Raw genomic sequence first — 18,003 nt, forward strand, 5'->3', positions numbered from 1 at the left:
TTAAAGGAATGTGAACTGTCACACCTAGAAACGCATGCGCCAAAAAAACGCAAACGCATGCAAAAACGCATGTAAAACGCAAGCAACGCTGCGTTTTTTTGATGCATCAGCGAACGCATGACGCTTAAAAAACGCGCGTTTGTATTGCGTTTGCATGTGTTTTCCGTTGCGTTTTTTATGCGCACAATGCGCTGCGCAAAAAAGCGCTAATGTGAAACTAGCCATGGCAGCATGATTGTACAATGACAGACCTATCTGACAAAAACTATATATTAACAAGATGACCAAATAATTTCGGATCCATTGGGTAAGGAGCGATATCTTTCTTTATGTACATCCTTGTGCGCAAGCGCTCCATGTGATGCCTCCTGGGTAACGGGCGTCTCCAGGAACGCGCTTTACATTGCGCAACAACATTCATTTGGGGCGCGCAGGCGCATTGGCCGCCTGACCCCGGGAATCTCTCACTTCCGGGTGAGTCACCACGTGGGCAACGGGCGTCTCTAGGGACGCGCTTTACATTGCGCAACAACATCTATTTGGGGCGCGCAGGCGCATTGGCCGCCTGAACCCTGGGAATATCTCACTTCCAGGTGAGTCACCACACGCCGCTACCATGCTCCTTTCTGCCTCCATAGCCGCGTCGCCGCCAGCTGGCAATGATCTAATGGTAATTATCTAGGTATATATAGTTGCTTGCATAGGAACCGGACATATCCACCTTGAGAAAGACACTTTAGGTATTGGAACGCATGGGTCCCTATACACCACTTTGGCTGCATGTATTTATTCCAGTTGACGGGGCGACCATGACTTTCTTTTGATTGACTGGTCTGTGGTGAATGATGGATTGATTCATTTATTTGTACTTGAGCCACCAGCTCTGTATCACTATACATTCTTTTTAGTCACGATATTGCCTGAGCTTGTTATAGGGAGTTTTTTGGGGGACTTTATCCATCTACTCCCTGCTCATATATAACATTAATGTGGTAGTGTGATGTTCTAATTGGAGATCAGGGGCGACTCAAGTCTCTTATTTTCCCATCATTGACCAGTGTTTTTCATCCTTCTTTATGTCTACTGGTTCACATTAGCAGCATGCTTGTATTGAAGAAATAAGAGAACAATTGTTTTCTAGTGTATTAATTGAATGTCTATGCAGTCAGTGGTTGTATAAATTTTGACCATCAATTATGATATCTTTTGGTGACCATGCCTGTCCCTTTTTGTACTGTTTTTAATATGGTTTTTAATTGTGTGGTGTTTTTGTTTTTTTGCAAACAATAAACATTTCTTCTTAATTACAATTGTATTTGTGTGGTGATCCTACATATATATGCATGATCTCCTTTTCGTTTTGCTATGCTCTATTTTACATGCATGTGGTGATCCCCACAATATTATCTATAGTGACATTACATTGATGGTGCCCACTTGTTGTTGTTGTCATAAAGTATCAGTCTTTGGTGATGACTCTGTAATATGCAGGTGCTTAGATGTAGTAACACAAATGCTGCAGAACAGAAATTAACTATATCTAATTGTTCTCATTGTAGGGAGATAACAGGGAAAAAGGATGCAAAATTAAACTGTATAACGGTTATTTAACTAAAGTCTTTTGTTAACAGATTCACTTATCGTGGCTCCAGAGCCCATCACTCTCTATGGTAATAGAATGCCGGCAGAGGTTGGTGTAGCGTCTTCATGCGTCCCTGCCCAACACTCGGTCCTAGTTCTGGCTGCAGTGGGCGGTCTCCGGTTTTGCCCGCTGAGCCACTTAACTGCAGAGCAAAAGAATAGAGCTCTCCGCAAGACTCCACGTGGCACATGTCTCCCTGAGCAGCCGCCGTCAATTGAATGGCTGCTCTGCAATGCTCTGCCCGGCGTGTGCCTCTTTGCGTGTCAGCCAACACTGAAACGTCCGTACTGCAATGCTCTGTCTGACGCGCGTTCCCCTGCGCACCCGCCAATATGGGTGAGTCTCTCACACTGTCACCCTGGCTCTGCACGCTGCAGCCTGTCACTCCCCTCACTGCAGCCGCGGTCCGCACCTGCTCAGAGTTCTGTCAGGAAGCCCTGTTCAGTTCCCGCACAACCCCTTTTATCTTGCTCTCCCTGGCCACACCCCCTTCACCCAGGTTGCCGACTGGCTCCGTCTGCAGTCTTATTCCCTCCAGCAGCAGGAGGTTCGGCCACAGCAGTTCCGGACCTGGGGTTTCAGCAGCTCTTGCAGCCAGGTCCTCGCTTCTACAACACCAAACTATGTAGGATGATGAAAATTGAACTTGACATTACAAATATTACAAAACAATCTGGATAAGATGCCTGAATGGGCAAACACTCATGTAATGCACCTAGTCTAGTGTAATCATATTGCTGCATATACACTGCTCAAAAAATAAAGGGAACACTTAAACAACAGAATATAACTCCAAGTAAATCAAATTTCTGTGAAATCAAACTGTCCACCTAGGAAGCAACACTGATTGACAATTTCAAATGCTGTTGTGCAAATGGAATAGACAACAGATGGAAATCATTGGCAATTATCAAGACACCCTCAATAAAGGAGTGGTTCTGCAGATGGGGACCACAGACCACATATCATGATGTTTTGGTCACTTTTGAATGTTGACTGTGCTTTCACACTCGTGGTAGCATGAGACGGACTCTACAACCCACACAAGTGGCTCAAGTAGTGCAGTTCATCCAGGAAGGCACATCAATGCGAGCTGTGGCAAGGTTTGCTGTGTCTGTCAGCGTAGTGTCCAGAGGCTGGAGGCGCTATAAGGAGACAAGCCAGTACACCAGGAGATGTGGAGGGGGCCGTAGGAGGGCAACAACCCAGCAGCAGGACCGCTACCTCCACCTTTGTACAAAGAGGAACAGGAGGAGCACTGCCAGAGCCCTGCAAAATGACCTCCAGCAGGCCACAAATGTGCATGTGTCTGCACAAACAGTTAGAAACTGACTCCATGAGGATGGTCTAAGGGCCTGACGTCCACAGATGGGGGTTGTGCTCACAGCCCAACACCGTGCAGAGCGCTTGGCATTTGCCACAGAACACCAGGATTGGCAAATTCGCCACTGGAGCCCTGTGCTCTTCACAGATGAAAGCAAGTTCACACTGAGCACATGTGACAGAGTCTGGAGACACCGTGGAGAGTGATCTGCTGTCTGCAACATCCTTCAGCATGACCAGTTTGACAGTGGGTCAGTAATGGTGTCGGGTGGCATTTCTTTGGAGGGCCATACAGCCCTCCATGTGCTCGCCAGAGGTAGTCTCACTGCCATTAGGTACCAAGATGAGATCCTCACACCCCTTGTGAGACCATAAGCTGGTGTGGTTGGCCCTGGGTTCCTCCTAATGCAGGATAATGCCAGACCTCATGTGGCTGGAGTATGTCAGCAGTTACTGCAAGATGATGGCATTGAAGCTATGGACTGGCCCTCTCGTTCCCCAAACCTGAATCCAATTGAGCACATCTGGGACATCATGTCTTGCTCCATCCACCAACGTCACGTTGCACCACAGACTGTCCAGGAGTTGGCGGATGCTGTAGTCCATGTCTGGGAGGAGATTCCTCAGGATACCATCCGCCGCCTCATCAGGAGCATGCCCAGGCTTTTTGTACAGTAGGGAGGTCATACAGGCAAATGGAGGCCACACACAATACTGAGCATCTTTTTCTTGTCATGAGGCATTTCCACTGAAACTGGATCAGCCTGCAATTTGATTTTCCACTTTGATTTTGAGTATCATTCCAAATCAAGACCTCCATGGGATATTCATTTTGATTTACATTGATAATTGTTATGTTTTATTGTTCTGAACACATTCCACTATGCAATGAATAAACATTTGAAACTGGAATATTTCATTCAGAGATATCTAGGATGTGGTATTTTAGTGTTCCCTTTATTTTTTTGAGCAGTGTATATCTAATGGAAATATGTCTACAGAACAGGGGAAGGATTTGGGTATTCTAGTGTTACGCAGGGTGCAGTGACGAGACGGAGACTGAGCAAGCTTAAATTCAACCTTCATATACTGTATGGGTTATATGGATAACTGGTAAGCTGACAATAGTTTTCCTCGCAGGGATTTAGACAATAATACACACAGGCAACACGATATCAACTACCCAGCCGGTGCCGGTAACTATATGACCGCGGTATGGCCAACTACGAGTCCTGGAATTATAACTAGCTAACAACAGAGTGTCACTTATCCTTCTCTGATGTCTTGCAGAGTTGTTGTCTGGGAGTTGTCCGTTCGGCGTCTCAGCTGCTGGGCCCAGCCGACGAGGAGCTGTCGCAGGCTTCTGGCGTTCCTACGCCCAGGTGTAGAGGGGGCACAACAGACCCCAGGAGAGTTCATCAGTGTTGGGCCCCCTTGCGGGTCTGAACGTATGGGCAGCAGCCGCGGTGTGAATCGGGACAGTGGCGACCGCGGGTGGCAGTGTACAGGTCGCAGCTGCAGTGTAGATCGGGACAGTGGCGGCCGCGGGTGGCAGCGTACAGGCCGCTGCCGTGGGACTGATGTCGAGCAGTGGTGGCCGTGGGAGTCAGTGGGTAGGCTGCAGCCGCAGGCTGCAGTCGGGCAGTGGTGGCCGCGGGTGACAGCGGGCAGGCCGCAGCCGCACGTTGGAGTTGAGCAGTGGCGGCCGCGGGAGGCAGCGGGCAGGCCACAGGCTGGAGTTAGGTAGTGGCGGATGCGGGTGGCAGCGAGCAGGCCGCAGCCGCAGGCTGGAGTCGGGACAGTGGTGGCCGCAGGTGGCGGTGGGCAGGCCGCAGCTGCAGGCTGATGTCGGGCAGTGGCTGCCACGGGAGGCAACGGGTAGGCCGCAGGCTAGAGTCGGGCAGTGGCCGCAGGTGGCAGCGGGCAGGCCGCAGCCGCAGGCTGGAGTCGAGCAGTGGCGGCCGTGGGAGGCAGCGGGCAGGCCACAGGCTGGAGTTAGGTAGTGGTGGATGCGGGTGGCAGCGAGCAGGCCGCAGCCGCAGGCTGGAGTCGGGACAGTGGTGGCCGCAGGTGGCGGTGGGTAGGCCGCAGCTGCAGGCTGATGTCGGGCAGTGGCTGCCACGGGAGGCAACGGGTAGGCCGCAGGCTAGAGTCGGGCAGTGGCCGCGGGTGGCAGCGGGCAGGCCGCAGCCGCAGGCTGGAGTCGAGCAGTGGCGGCCGTGGGAGGCAGCGGGCAGGCCACAGGCTGGAGTTGGGCAGTGGCGGATGCGGGTGGCAGCGGGCAGGCCGCAGGTGCAGGCTGGTGTCGGGCAGTGGTGACCGCAGGTGGCAGCGGGCAGGCCGCAGTCGCAGGCTGGAGTCGAGCAGTGGCAGCCGCGAGAGGCAGCGGGCAGGCCGCTGGCTGGAATCGGGCAGTGGCGAATGCGGGTGGCAGCGGGAAGGCTGCAGCCACAGGCTGGAGTCGGGCAGTGGTGGCCACAGGTGGCAGCGGGCAGGCCGAAGTCGCAGGCTGGAGTCGAGCAGTGGCAGCCGCGGGAGGCAGCAGGCAGGCTGCACGCTGGAATCGGGCAGTGGCGGACGTGGGTGGCAGCGGGAAGGCTGCAGCCACAGGCTGGAGTCGGGCAGTGGTGGCCGCAGGTGGCAGCGGGCAGCCCGCAGTCGCAGGCTGGAGTCGAGCAGTGGCAGCCGTGGGTTGCAGCGGGCAGGCTGCAGCCACAGGCTGGAGTTGGGCAGTGGCGGACGCAGGTGGCAGCGGGCAGGCAGCAGCCGCAGGCTACGATGGTCACGGGTCTCTGTCTGGGGCACAGTCACGGGTGTCAGGTCTGTGTCACTCCCTCACGCTGCTCGGTGCCGTCCTCTCCTTGGATCAGGTGAGCCCCCGTCCTGTCTCCCTGGAAGACGCTGACTTCCTCCAGTTCTCCAGGGCCACCTAGGTTCCTGCTTCGTGCTCCTTCGCTCCCTCTCCGTCGAGTGCCCCCCTGCTGGTTCCCTGTGCTCCTTTTATTACCGCTTCGCCCCCACACTTTCTAGAAGGTTCTCTGGTCTGTCCTCTAATCACATCCCCCGGAAATAAACCCCCTAGGAACCTTGGTGACAGCCCCCTTGGTTCCGGCCCGGTTACACAGTAGGGGCTCTCTCTCCTACACTTGTAGATAGAATAATCAAAATGGAATCAAGATAGATATATAAATCCTGCTCTCACACTGGTTACAAGTCAGCTAAGCAGTAATACTCAATGTCAGGCAGAGGCTGCAAAAGCAAACAAGATTTTAGGATGTGTAAAAAGAGAGATAAAATCCTGTGATCCCAATCTGTTATTATTAACTCTCTAAAAATCACTTGTAAGACCACTCGAGAATATGGGATCAAATATTAGACATTGTAGGGCTAGAGTCAGTTTAAACGTGGCAACTAGATTATTACACAAAGTAGAAGGCCTCTACTATAATGAGAGACTAGAAAACGTAGGTTTGTTTAGCTTAGAAAAAAGAAACCTCAGAGGTGATTTCATTTATATGTTCAATACAGAGGACTTGCAAATTATTTATTCCTTACAATGGAATAGGAGACATTCATTATGTGGGGAGGAAAGGTATCAAAAAAGGAAAGGATTCTTTACAGTTATAGTAGTCATTTAAAAAAGGGCTGGATACATTCCTTTAAACCAATTGCATTGTGAATTATGTATAACCTAATAATAATGTATAATTGACTTGATTTGAGAAAGGTTGAACTTGATGGATGTTACTTATCATCATATAGGGGTTCAGAAATCCCTGAGTGTCAATTAAAAACAACTGCAATTACCTCTAGAAAACTCGTGAAACAGTAAGAGGGATGTTACAATCCCTGGTGGTCAATAGAGGGATTTACTGCCAGTAATAGTCAAGAGCGACTCCTACAATGTCTGGGGGTAAACTTGAAGGGCGTACAATCAGAAGTAATGTAGTGGGGCTCGGGTAAAGGTTCCCACAATCCCTATTGCCATCTTAAAATCCCTGATGGCTATCTAGTAAAGAATCAATGATGACCAGATTCATTGGTGGTGATTGATAATCCTCATTGATCACACTGAGGAATTTCCAAACTCTTCTTGTCCAAGAAAAAGGTTTAGAATTAGTTTTGGCTCAGGGAATAGGTTTAAAACCGCTGGTGCATACTAGGAGTTTAGAAATATCTGGTGGTCAATACAAAGCAATAACAGTTCCCTCTAAAGGACTAAAAAGGGCATGCAAATCACCAATGATCCAGAAGAAGGATGGTCACTGTCCCTGGTGGTCAATAGAGGCATTTATGATCATTATCAAGTCAAGGGCAGCTCAAGAAATTATCCAGTGGTTAACTAGAGGTGCCTACATTTACAAGTAATGCAGTAGTGCTCGGTAAGGGCTCCTACAATCCCTTTTGCAGTCCTGTATTCCATGGTGCCCGACTTGTTAAGACTCATTAGAGACCAGATCATTGGTGGTGGTTTACAATCCTGTTGGTCAGCCTGAATTTCCAAATCGCTTCTTGTAAAAGACGTTTGAATTGTTTGTAGAATAGTCTGTAGAGAGGTTTGCATTCCTAGTGGTCAAGTGAAGTTCTCAACAATCCATGATGATCAACTAGACTAGACTTTCACAAGTTCATTCAACAAGGGAGTTTATAATTCATGGAATAGAAGACTTTACCATCCATTATGGCCTAGAAGAGGTGTTTACAGTACTGGGTGGTTCAGTCAGGGCTTTTAGAATCGCTGGTGGTCCAGAGAGGTCCTATTCCATAGTGGCTGCAAGTGATGTTCTTTCTTTTACTTTTTTCTTTTTGAACCTCATTTGACCAACCTTAAAGAGTTCCCACATCAGTAGTAGTATGATATCCCGGGAGATCCACAATCATAGGCCGTCAGTCACACTTTTCCCTGCTTTAACCCCAGCTTGTGGCTTATTTTGCAATTCCGAGGACATATTAGATGTGCATGTATTAAATAGACTGGGCAGTATGTTCCTGATTTACAGTCTGACAGAATGATAATATTTGTGACTTCACCTGCTCATTGAAGGGTTAATGTCTGAAGTGGTTTGGTTCCATGTTTTGGAATTGTCCATATTCCCAGCATCTGCTTTGGCTCAACCTAGCTCATAATTTCAACCTCTCCAAGAAAATAGTAATTAATACAATTACTGTGTCATAATCAGAATATGGCCATATGCCTGGGACATTAAAAGGCTTATCTGCTTTGGAGCTCTATAACACACTTCATCAATTCCCCACACTGCCGGAGACACCGAGACACTGAGCAAGAGTCTGTCCTCGAAAATGCAGGAGGAAAAAATTTACTCCCAGCTGGTAGGAAATATTTCACAAACAACAGCCAACTTAATACTTTAACTATTTAATAACTTTTCTAAACCCTCTATTACACTCCTTGGCAGTACAGCACACTAGGGTTGCTAGTCAAATAAGCAGGTTTACTAAGCACAAACACAAGGGCATGGATGCTAAAAATACCCCTTCATAAGGCCCCAAATCATGTGTAATCTGGTATAGAGGGTTCAAAGCCATGATTGGCAGGTGAGGGGGTACAATCCCTGGTGGGCAGATGGGGGGGTACAATTCCTGGTGGTCAAGTGGTAGGTACAATCTCAGGTGGGCAGTAGGGCAGCTAAAATGCATGCTGAACAAGTTGGGAAGGGGTTTACAATTTCTAGCAGTGGATAGTGTAGCATTTTGGTAGAGGTGTTTCCAATCCCCAGTTTCAGGAAAGGGACAGTTTTCAATCCCTATTGATCATATTCGGCCTTTTGCAATCTCTTGTGGTCAGTGTGAGGTTCCTTACAACTACTGGTGTTTCAATTCGAGGTCATCCTCCATGGTGTTCAATTGGAGGGATTTAAAATTCCTATTGCTCAAGTAGGGACTAGTGATGAGCGAATATACTCGTTGCTCGGGTGTCCTCCAAGTATTTTGGCGTGCTCGGAGAGTTACTTTCTGTCGACACAGCTGCATGATTTGTGGCTGCTGGACAGGCTGAATACATGTGAGGAATACCTGCTTGTTCGGCAATTCCTACATGTATTCAGACTGTCCTGCAGCCATAAATCATGCAGCTGAGGCAATGAAAACTAAATCTCCGAGCACGCCAAAATACTCGGAGGACACCCGAGCATGCTCGAGAAAACCCGAGCAACGAGTATACTCGCTCATCACTAGTAGGGACATTTGCAAACCTAGGTAGTCAACCAGAGTGATCTATAAACACTGGTGGTCTAGTAGAGTGGACTTTATAATCCCAGGTAGTCATGTGGTGAGATTTACAGAACCTAGTACACATTTAAGCCCTGAGAACTCCTTGGCTACCTAATTTACACTCCTTGACTATTCAACAGAGGTGATTTATATCCCTAGTAGAGGGGCATTTAAACCTGTATTGAATCATAGAATCATAGAACCGTAGAGTTGGAAGGGACCTCCTGGGCCATCTGGTCCAACCCCCTGCTCAAAGCAGGATTCGCTAAATCATCCCAGTCAGATGTCTGTCCAGCCTCTGTTTGAAGACTTCCATTGAAGGAGAACTCACCACTTCTCGTGGCAGCTTGTTCCACTCATTGATCACTCTAACTGTCAAAAAGTTTTTTCTAATATCTAATCTGTGTCTCCTCCCATTCAGTTTCATCCCATTGCTTCTAGTCTTTCCTTGTGCAAATGAGAATAAAGTTGATCCTTCTACAATGTGACAGCCCTTTAGATATTTGTAGACAGCTATTAAGTCTCCTCTCAGTCTTCTCTTTTGCAAACTAAACATTCCCAATTCCTGCAACCTTTCCTCATAAGACAGGGTTTTCAGACCGGTCACCATTCTGGTCGCTCTTTTCTGAACTTGCTCCAGTTTGTTGATGTCTTTTTTAAAATGTGGTGCCCAAAACTGGACACAATATTCCAGATGAGGTCTGACCAAAGAGGAGTAGAGGGAAATAATGACTTCACGTGATCTAGACTGTATGCTTCTGTTAATACATCCTAGAATTGCATTTGCCTTTTTTGCTGCTGCATCACACTGTTGACTCATATTCAGTCTGTGATCTATTAGTATACCCAAGTCTTTTTCACATGTGCTGTCACTTAGCCCTATTCCTCCCATTCTATATATGCTTTTTTCGTTTTTATTGCCCAGATGTAGTACTTTGCATTTCTCCCTGTTAAAAACCATTCTGTTAGTTGCTGCCCACTTCTCCAGTTTATTTAAATCTTTTTGAATCCTTTCTCTCTCTTCTCTAGTATTAGCTATCCCTCCTAGCTTTGTGTCATCAGCAAATTTAATCAGTTTACCCTCAATTCCTTCATCTAAATCGTTGATAAAGATGTTGAACAATACAGGGCCCAGGACAGAGCCCTGTGGTACCCCACTTGAGACATTCTTCCAACTGGATGTGCAGCCATTTACGACCACTCTTTGGGTCCGATCACTAAGCCAGTTATGAATCCACCTAACAGTTGCCTTGTCCATTCCATACTTAGTCATTTTTTCAATAAGGATTGTATGAGAGACTTTGTCAAATGCTTTGCTGAAGTCAAGATATACTATATCTACAGCATTTCCTTGATCCACCCAATCAGTGATACCGTCATAGAAGGAAATTAAGTTTGTCTGACATGACTTATTAGTTACAAACCCATGCTGACTCTGTTTAGTCACTTCATTCTTATCCAGGTATTGACATACATGTTGTTTAATAATTTGTTCAAAGATCTTTCCTGGTATAGAAGTCAGACTCACCGGCCTATAGTTGCCTGGGTCCACCTTCTTCCCCTTTTTGAAGATAGGAACAACATTTGCTCTTCTCCAGTCTTCTGGCACTTCTACTGTTATCCAAGAATTTTCAAAGATTATGGAGAGGGGTTCAAAAATTTCTTCTGCTATCTCCTTCAGTACTCTGGGGTGTAATTCATCTGGACCTGGAGACTTGAATTCATTTAGGTTAGCTAAGTGTTTCCTCACTATCTTTCTGTTTATAGATATCCTGGATTCTTCTATTCCCTTAATAGGACAGTGAATAACAGTTGATGTTACATTTCCTTTCTGAGAGAAAACAGATGCAAAATAGGAATTTAAAAGTTCAGCCTTCTCAACATCCTGTCTTACCATTTCATCATTTTCATCCTGTAAAAATCCTATAGCATCTTTGACTTTTCTTTTACTTTTGACATATCCCCAAAATCCTTTATTATTGCTTTTGACATCTCTTGCAAGCCTCAATTCATTTTCAGCTTTAGCTAATCTGATTTGTGCCCTGCAGGTTCTGCAGACAGCATTATATTCTTCTTTAGATATGCCTCCCTCTTTCCATTTTATAAACATTTTTTTCTTCCTTTTTAGCATGTGCTTAAGTTCTGTGTTCATCCATTCTGGTTTCCTTAAATGCTTCCTATTCTTCCCTCTTTTCGGAATTGTTAACAACTGTGCTTTGAGAATTTCATTTTTCAAGATTTCCCATCCTTCCTGGACATTTTTGTCTTTAAGGATATCCAGCCATTGGATCCCTCCAATTCTCTTTCTGAATCCCTTAAAATTTGCCTTTCTGAAATCTAACCTTGACGTCTGAGTCTTCACAGATCTTCCGCCTCTAGTTATCCAAAATTCTAAAATAGCATGGTCGCTACCTCCTAGGGTCCCAGCCACTTTTACCTCCTCAACCATTTCCTCCCTGTTTATAAGGATTAGATCCAAGGTAGCAGTTCCCCTTGTTTTCTCCCTTACCTTTTGGAAGATAAAGTTGTCAGCAAGAGAGGATAAGAATTTCCTTGACCTGTTAGTTTTGCCTGAGAGAGATTCCCAACAAATGTCTGGATAGTTGAAATCTCCCATGACAACTATGTCATATTTTTTGGAGAACTTGGCGATTTGATGCATAAAGAGTTCATCCATATCTTCAGCTTGCACAGGCGGCCTGTAGTAAATGCCTACAATGGTGTCCTTTCCATTGTTCTGTCCTTGTATTCTTACCCAAACAGTTTCCACAGAACTCCCAGTCTCTGAAGCTTCAATCTCTGTGCAGATATACGCGTTTCTAACATACAATGCGACACCCCCTCCTCGTTTCTCAAGTCTGTTTCTTGCAAATAAGTTGTATCCTTCTAGTCTTGTATTCCAATCATGTGTATTGTCCCACCAAGTTTCAGTGATTCCAATGACATCATATTTCTTTTCCTGTGTTAGTAGTTCCAATTCTCCTTGTTTGTTGCCCATGCTTTGTGCATTAGTATAGAAACATTTTAGTTTGTGATTGGTTTCTCTTTCTCCAATATTTTTATTAATTAGATTCTTTCGTCTTTGTTCTTCCTTTCCACTTCTAATAGCAGAGTTCTCAATAGCATTTGTCAGGTGTATGGCTTTTTCTGGTCTTTTGCTTCCCTTCCCATGTTGTTCTAGTTTAAAGCTCTCCTTACAAGTGTAGCAAGGCGACTTCCAAATACATGCTTTCCAGTCTTCGTAAGGTGCACCCCATCTCTAGCAAGTAGTCCATCGTATAAGTAGTTCACTCCGTGATCCAGAAATCCAAATCGTTGCTGACGGCACCATCGACGTAGCCAGTTGTTCACCTGCAGAATCTTATTCCACCTCCTTGTTCCATGGCCATCCACTGGGAGGATGGAAGAGAAGACCACCTGCGCTCCCAGTTCTTTCACTTTCTTGCCTAAGTCTTCAAAGTCTCTGCAGATGGTTTCCAGGTCGTTTCTTGCGGTGTCATTTGTCCCCACATGTAGTAGCAGGAATGGGTAGTCATCTGTAGGTCTGAAGAGTCCTGATATCCTGTCAGACACATCTTTAATTTTTGCACCTGGAAGACAGCACATTTCTCTTGAAGTTATATCCGGTCTGCAGATAGCGGCCTCTGTTCCTCTCAACAGGGAATCCCCCATGACCACCACTCTCCGTTTCTTCTTCACAACATTTTTCTTTCTCCATCCAGGAGGACTCTGAAGGCGTACAAGGTTGCTGTTTGTTGGCAAAGTCTTATCCTGAAGTAATTCTTCATCGTTTTCCTGCGTGAGAGCCTGGTACTGGTTTCTGAGCAGTATGGGTGCTGACTGCCTCCTGATCCTCCTGCTTCTCTGGGTCACATGTCTCCATTCCTCTGTTTCTTCAGGTGCACTTCGAATTTCTTCTCTTTCTGTAACATGAAGAGATAATTCTGCTCTGTCCAAGAACTCTTCACCTTCCTTAATGATCTTCAACGTAGCTAACCTCTCTTCGAGATTTTGCAACTTTTCCTCCAACAGGGACACAAGCTTGCATTTGTGGCATGTGAAGTTTGGCTTCTCCACTGGTAAATCTGTGAACATGTAGCAAGAAATGCAGCTCACCAAATGGCTCCTGGCCTCTTCCATCTTGAGATTTCTTAAAAACGATGAAAGATGAGCCAAAATTCGGCGCGCGGTTTTTCCGATTTCCTCTTCTCAGCTGCAACGGCCAAAACCCAGTGATCGTTGAGCTCGTGGAGACTCTTCACTTATCCCAGAAGGCACTGGGAATATGCAAATGATCTCCTCAAGACTCTTCCCCTGGTTTTCCGATTTCCTCTTCTCAGCTGCAACGGCCAAAACCCAGTGATCGTTGAGCTCATGGAGACTCTTCACTTATCCCAGAAGGCACTGGGAATATGCAAATGATCTCCTCAAGACTCTTCCCCTGGTTTTCCGATTTCCTCTTCTCAGCTGCAACGGCCAAAACCCAGTGATCGTTGAGCTCGTGGAGACTCTTCACTTATCCCAGAAGGCACTGGGAATATGCAAATGATCTCCTCAAGACTCTTCCCCTGGTTTTCCGATTTCCTCTTCTCAGCTGCAACGGCCAAAACCCAGTGATTGTTGAGCTCGTGGAGACTCTTCACTTATCCCAGAAGGCACTGGGAATATGCAAATGATCTCCTCAAGACTCTTCCCCTGGTTTTCCGATTTCCTCTTCTCAGCTGCAACGGCCAAAACCCAGTGATCGTTGAGCTCGTGGAGACTCTTCACTTATCCCAGAAGGCACTGGGAATATGCAAATGATCTCCTCAAGACTCTTCCCCTGGTTTTCCAATTTCCTCTTCTCAGCTGCAACGGCCAAAACCCAGTGATTGTTGAGCTCGTGGAGACTCTTCACTTATCCCAGAAGGCACTGGGAATATGCAAATGATCTCCTCAAGACTCTTCCCCTGGTTTTCCGATTTCCTCTTCTCAGCTGCAACGGCCAAAACCCAGTGATCGTTGAGCTCGTGGAGACTCTTCACTTATCCCAGAAGGCACTGGGAATATGCAAATGATCTCCTCAAGACTCTTCCCCTGTATTGCACGCAGTCCGTAGAATAATACATAGTATTATAAATAGTATAGATACTATCCATGTCTACTGATACACGTAGGAACAAATAACATGGCAAAAAAGGACCTGGAAACTATATGCAGAGACTTTTAAGACCTAGGTCGGAACGTGAAAGAACTGGGAGCACAGGTTGCCTTCTAATCCATCCACCCAGTGGATGGACATGGACCAAGAAGATTGACAGGATTCTACAGATGAACAACTGGCTATGTTGGAGGTGTCGCAAGTAGTGATGAGCGAGTATACTCGTTGCTTGGGTTTCCCCGAGCATGCTTGGGTTGTCTCAGAGTATTTGGAAGATCTTGGAGATTTAGTTTCTGTCACCGCAACTGCATGATTTGTGGCTATTTGACAGACTGAATAAATGTCGGGATTGCCTGTTTGTTAGGGAATTCCTACATGTATTCAGGCTGTAAAATAGCTATAAATCATGCAGCTGCAGCAATAAACTAAATTTCCAAGTACTTTCAAATACTCGGAGATCACCCGAGCATGCTCGGGAAAACCCTAGCAATGAGCATACTCGCTCATCACTAGTCACGAGCAATGTTTTGGGTTTCTTGGCCATGGAGTGTTCAACAGGGCAGAGCAGTGTGCCTGCGCTGGAGCTACTACAGGAAGGGAAGAAGAGGACGACATCGTAAGAAGATGGGAGGAGCCGGACCGCGACACCCATCGGACCTGACCGCCCCCTTCAGTGAGTATAATCTAATGTGTTTTTCTTATCTTTCAAGTTACATCGGGGGCTTATCTACAGCATTACAGAATGCTGTAGATAAGCCCCTGATGTCAATGCCGGCAGCTGATAGGGCAAAAAAAGGGTGACAGATTCCCTTTAAACTAAAGCAATATGGCATGGGAAATATATGGTCAGGTAAAAATATGCAGCTAATTAATTCTTTTGAGAATCCTGCTATTATAAAAGGAAATAAAGAACAAAAACAACAAATTCTGAATGAAAATAAAGGAGCAAGAGAAACCGACTACAAACTAAAATGCACAGAGCATGGGAAACAAACAAGGAGAATTGGAGATGCTAACACAGGAAGAGAGATATGATGTCATGGGCATCACTGAAACTTGGTGGGATGATACACATGATTGGAATACAAGCCTTGAAGGCTACAACTTATTTATTAGGAACAGGATTAACAAAAAGGGAGGAGGTGTTGCATTGTATGTTAGGAAAACGTATATCTCCACAGAGATCCAAGCTTCAGAGTCTGGTATCTCTGTAGAAACTGTTTGGGTAAGAATATAAGGAGAGAAGAACAGAAAGGACACTATTGTAGGTGTTTTCTATAAGCCACCTGGACAGACTGAAGATATGGATAATCTTTTTTTGCATCAGATGTCTCTGTTCTCAAAAAAGTACGACACTGTGATCATGGGAGATTTTAATTATCCGAAAATTGGTTGGAAATCTCTCTCAGGCAAAAGTAATGGGTCCAGAAAATTCTTATCTTTTGCTGACAATTTTATCTTTAAAAAAGTAGAGAACAAAAGGACGTGCAATCTTGGACCTAATTCTTACTAACAGGGAGGAAATGACTGAGTTAGTAAAGGTGGCTGGGAATTGAAGAGGCAGCAATCATGCTATCCTCGAATTTTGGATTACAAGAGGAGGAAGATCAGCAAGGTCTCAGACTTTATGTCACGGGGTTACCACGACATAAAAAACATATGTGACATGCTCAAGTGTGAACAAGTCAGTAAGACAATGCTCACACCACCCAATGGCTGAAACACGACAAAAGAACACAAAATGACAAATTTTCAAAAATACTCTGCAGTAAAAAACATGACAGTAATCAGCAAGTGCTGTATAACAAATACAGGGTATTTAGTCAATACGCTTTTTGTAAAAAATGTATACCAAGCCGCTTCACCACGTCACGGTAACCCTTCACGAAGCAGTCCCTATCTAATGTATTTAAAACCTGAACATGTGAACAGTGTCTAAATGAACAGGATACAGACAGGCGCCTCCTAGTATATGGGTTTGTGGTGTAAGACAGCTCATTTATGTGCATGTCACACAGGAGAGGGGTGGGGTCTCCCAAACCACGCTTAGCAAGGAAAAACAGATTAAAAACATATGTGACATGCACAAGTGTGAACAAGTCAGTAAGACAGTGGATGGCCATGGAACAAGGAGGTGGAATAAGATTCTGCAGGTGAACAACTGGCTACGTCGATGGTGCCGTCAGCAAAGATTTGGATTTCTGGATCACGGAGTGAATTACTTATACGATGGACTACTTGCTAGAGATGGGGTGCACCTTACGAAGACTGGAAAGCATGTATTTGGAAGTCGCCTTGCTAAACTTGTAAGGAGAGCTTTAAACTAGAACAACATGGGAAGGGAAGCAAAAGACCAGAAAAAGCCATACACCTGACAAATGCTATTGAAAACTCTGCTATTAGAAATGGAAAGGAAGAACAAAGACAAAAGAATCTAATTAATAAAAATATTGGAGGAAGAGAAACCAATCACAAACTAAAATGTATCTATACTAATGCACAAAGCATGGGCAACAAACAAGGAGAATTGGAACTACTAACTGTCACGTCACCGTCAGACTCAGGGCCTGCTGTCCCGGCCTCGGCCACTAGGAGGCGCCGGACGGTCACATCACCGTCAGACTCAGGGCCTGCTGTCCTGGCCTCGACTACTAGGAGGCGCCGGACTGTCCCATCACCGTCTGACTCGCGGCCTGCAGTTCCGGCCTCGGTCTCTGGGAGGCGCTGTGCTTCAACCCCGAGTGATGGCGGCGATGGGTATGAGCCTCCTGCGCAGGCGTCCGCTGAACGCAGGCTTCGCTCCTCGGTCAGTCATGAAGGGGCTGATGCATCACCATCCAGCCTGGTCCTGGGGGCGGTCCGGATGACATCATCAGTCCAGCAGCCTGTGAGGGCTGATCTGATCCCTCAAATACCTTGGGACTGCTCTTGCAGGCCGCCGGATATATTCTTGGTTCCCCTGCGTGTTACTGTGTGAATTGCTGTTTGACTGACTCTGACTTTTGCCTGGACTTCTGACTCTGCTTCTGCCTAACGATTCTGTACCTCTGCTGCCCTCCTGGTTTATGACTCTTACTTTGGCCTGGATTCTGACTCTGCTTCTGCCTAACGACTTTGTACCTCTGCTGCCCTCCTGGTTTATGACTCTTACTTTGGCCTGGATTCTGACTCTGCTTCTGCCTAACGACTTTGTACCTCTGCTGCCCTCCTGGTTTATGACTCTGGCTTCGGCCTGGAATCTGACTCTGCTACTGTCTACTGTTTTTATACCATTTCTGCCCGACTGGTTTAGTCTCGGATATCATTGCCTCTGTGTCCTGTATTGGAACACCTTTCTGGCGACCGTCCTGCTCTGGTCATTGCTCCTATTCAGACAGCGCCTCCTGGGCTCTGCTATAAATCCAGATCCCTGTATAGGGGTAAAGGGTATCAGTGTTTCTCGGGGTGCTGTCTGGCTGCAGTCCAGACCGCAGGCAGAAGTCACATTATATCCGGCCCAAAAAAATAAAACTGCTCTTGTGTTTATACTTAACACATATAAAAGCAGTTTTCCTTACCTTTTTTGTTTTCTTCCTCCTGACTGAGCTGATTCCTGGCCCAAACACCTGTTACATTGCACAGCCTGGAAGGTCACTCTCAGGCTCAAGCATGCTGCAGCCTGGAAGCT

This window comes from Dendrobates tinctorius, unplaced genomic scaffold, assembly GCF_039654945.1.
Source record: "Dendrobates tinctorius isolate UK_male_01 unplaced genomic scaffold, ASM3965494v1 ptg000014l, whole genome shotgun sequence".
Classification (NCBI taxonomy): domain Eukaryota; kingdom Metazoa; phylum Chordata; class Amphibia; order Anura; family Dendrobatidae; genus Dendrobates; species Dendrobates tinctorius.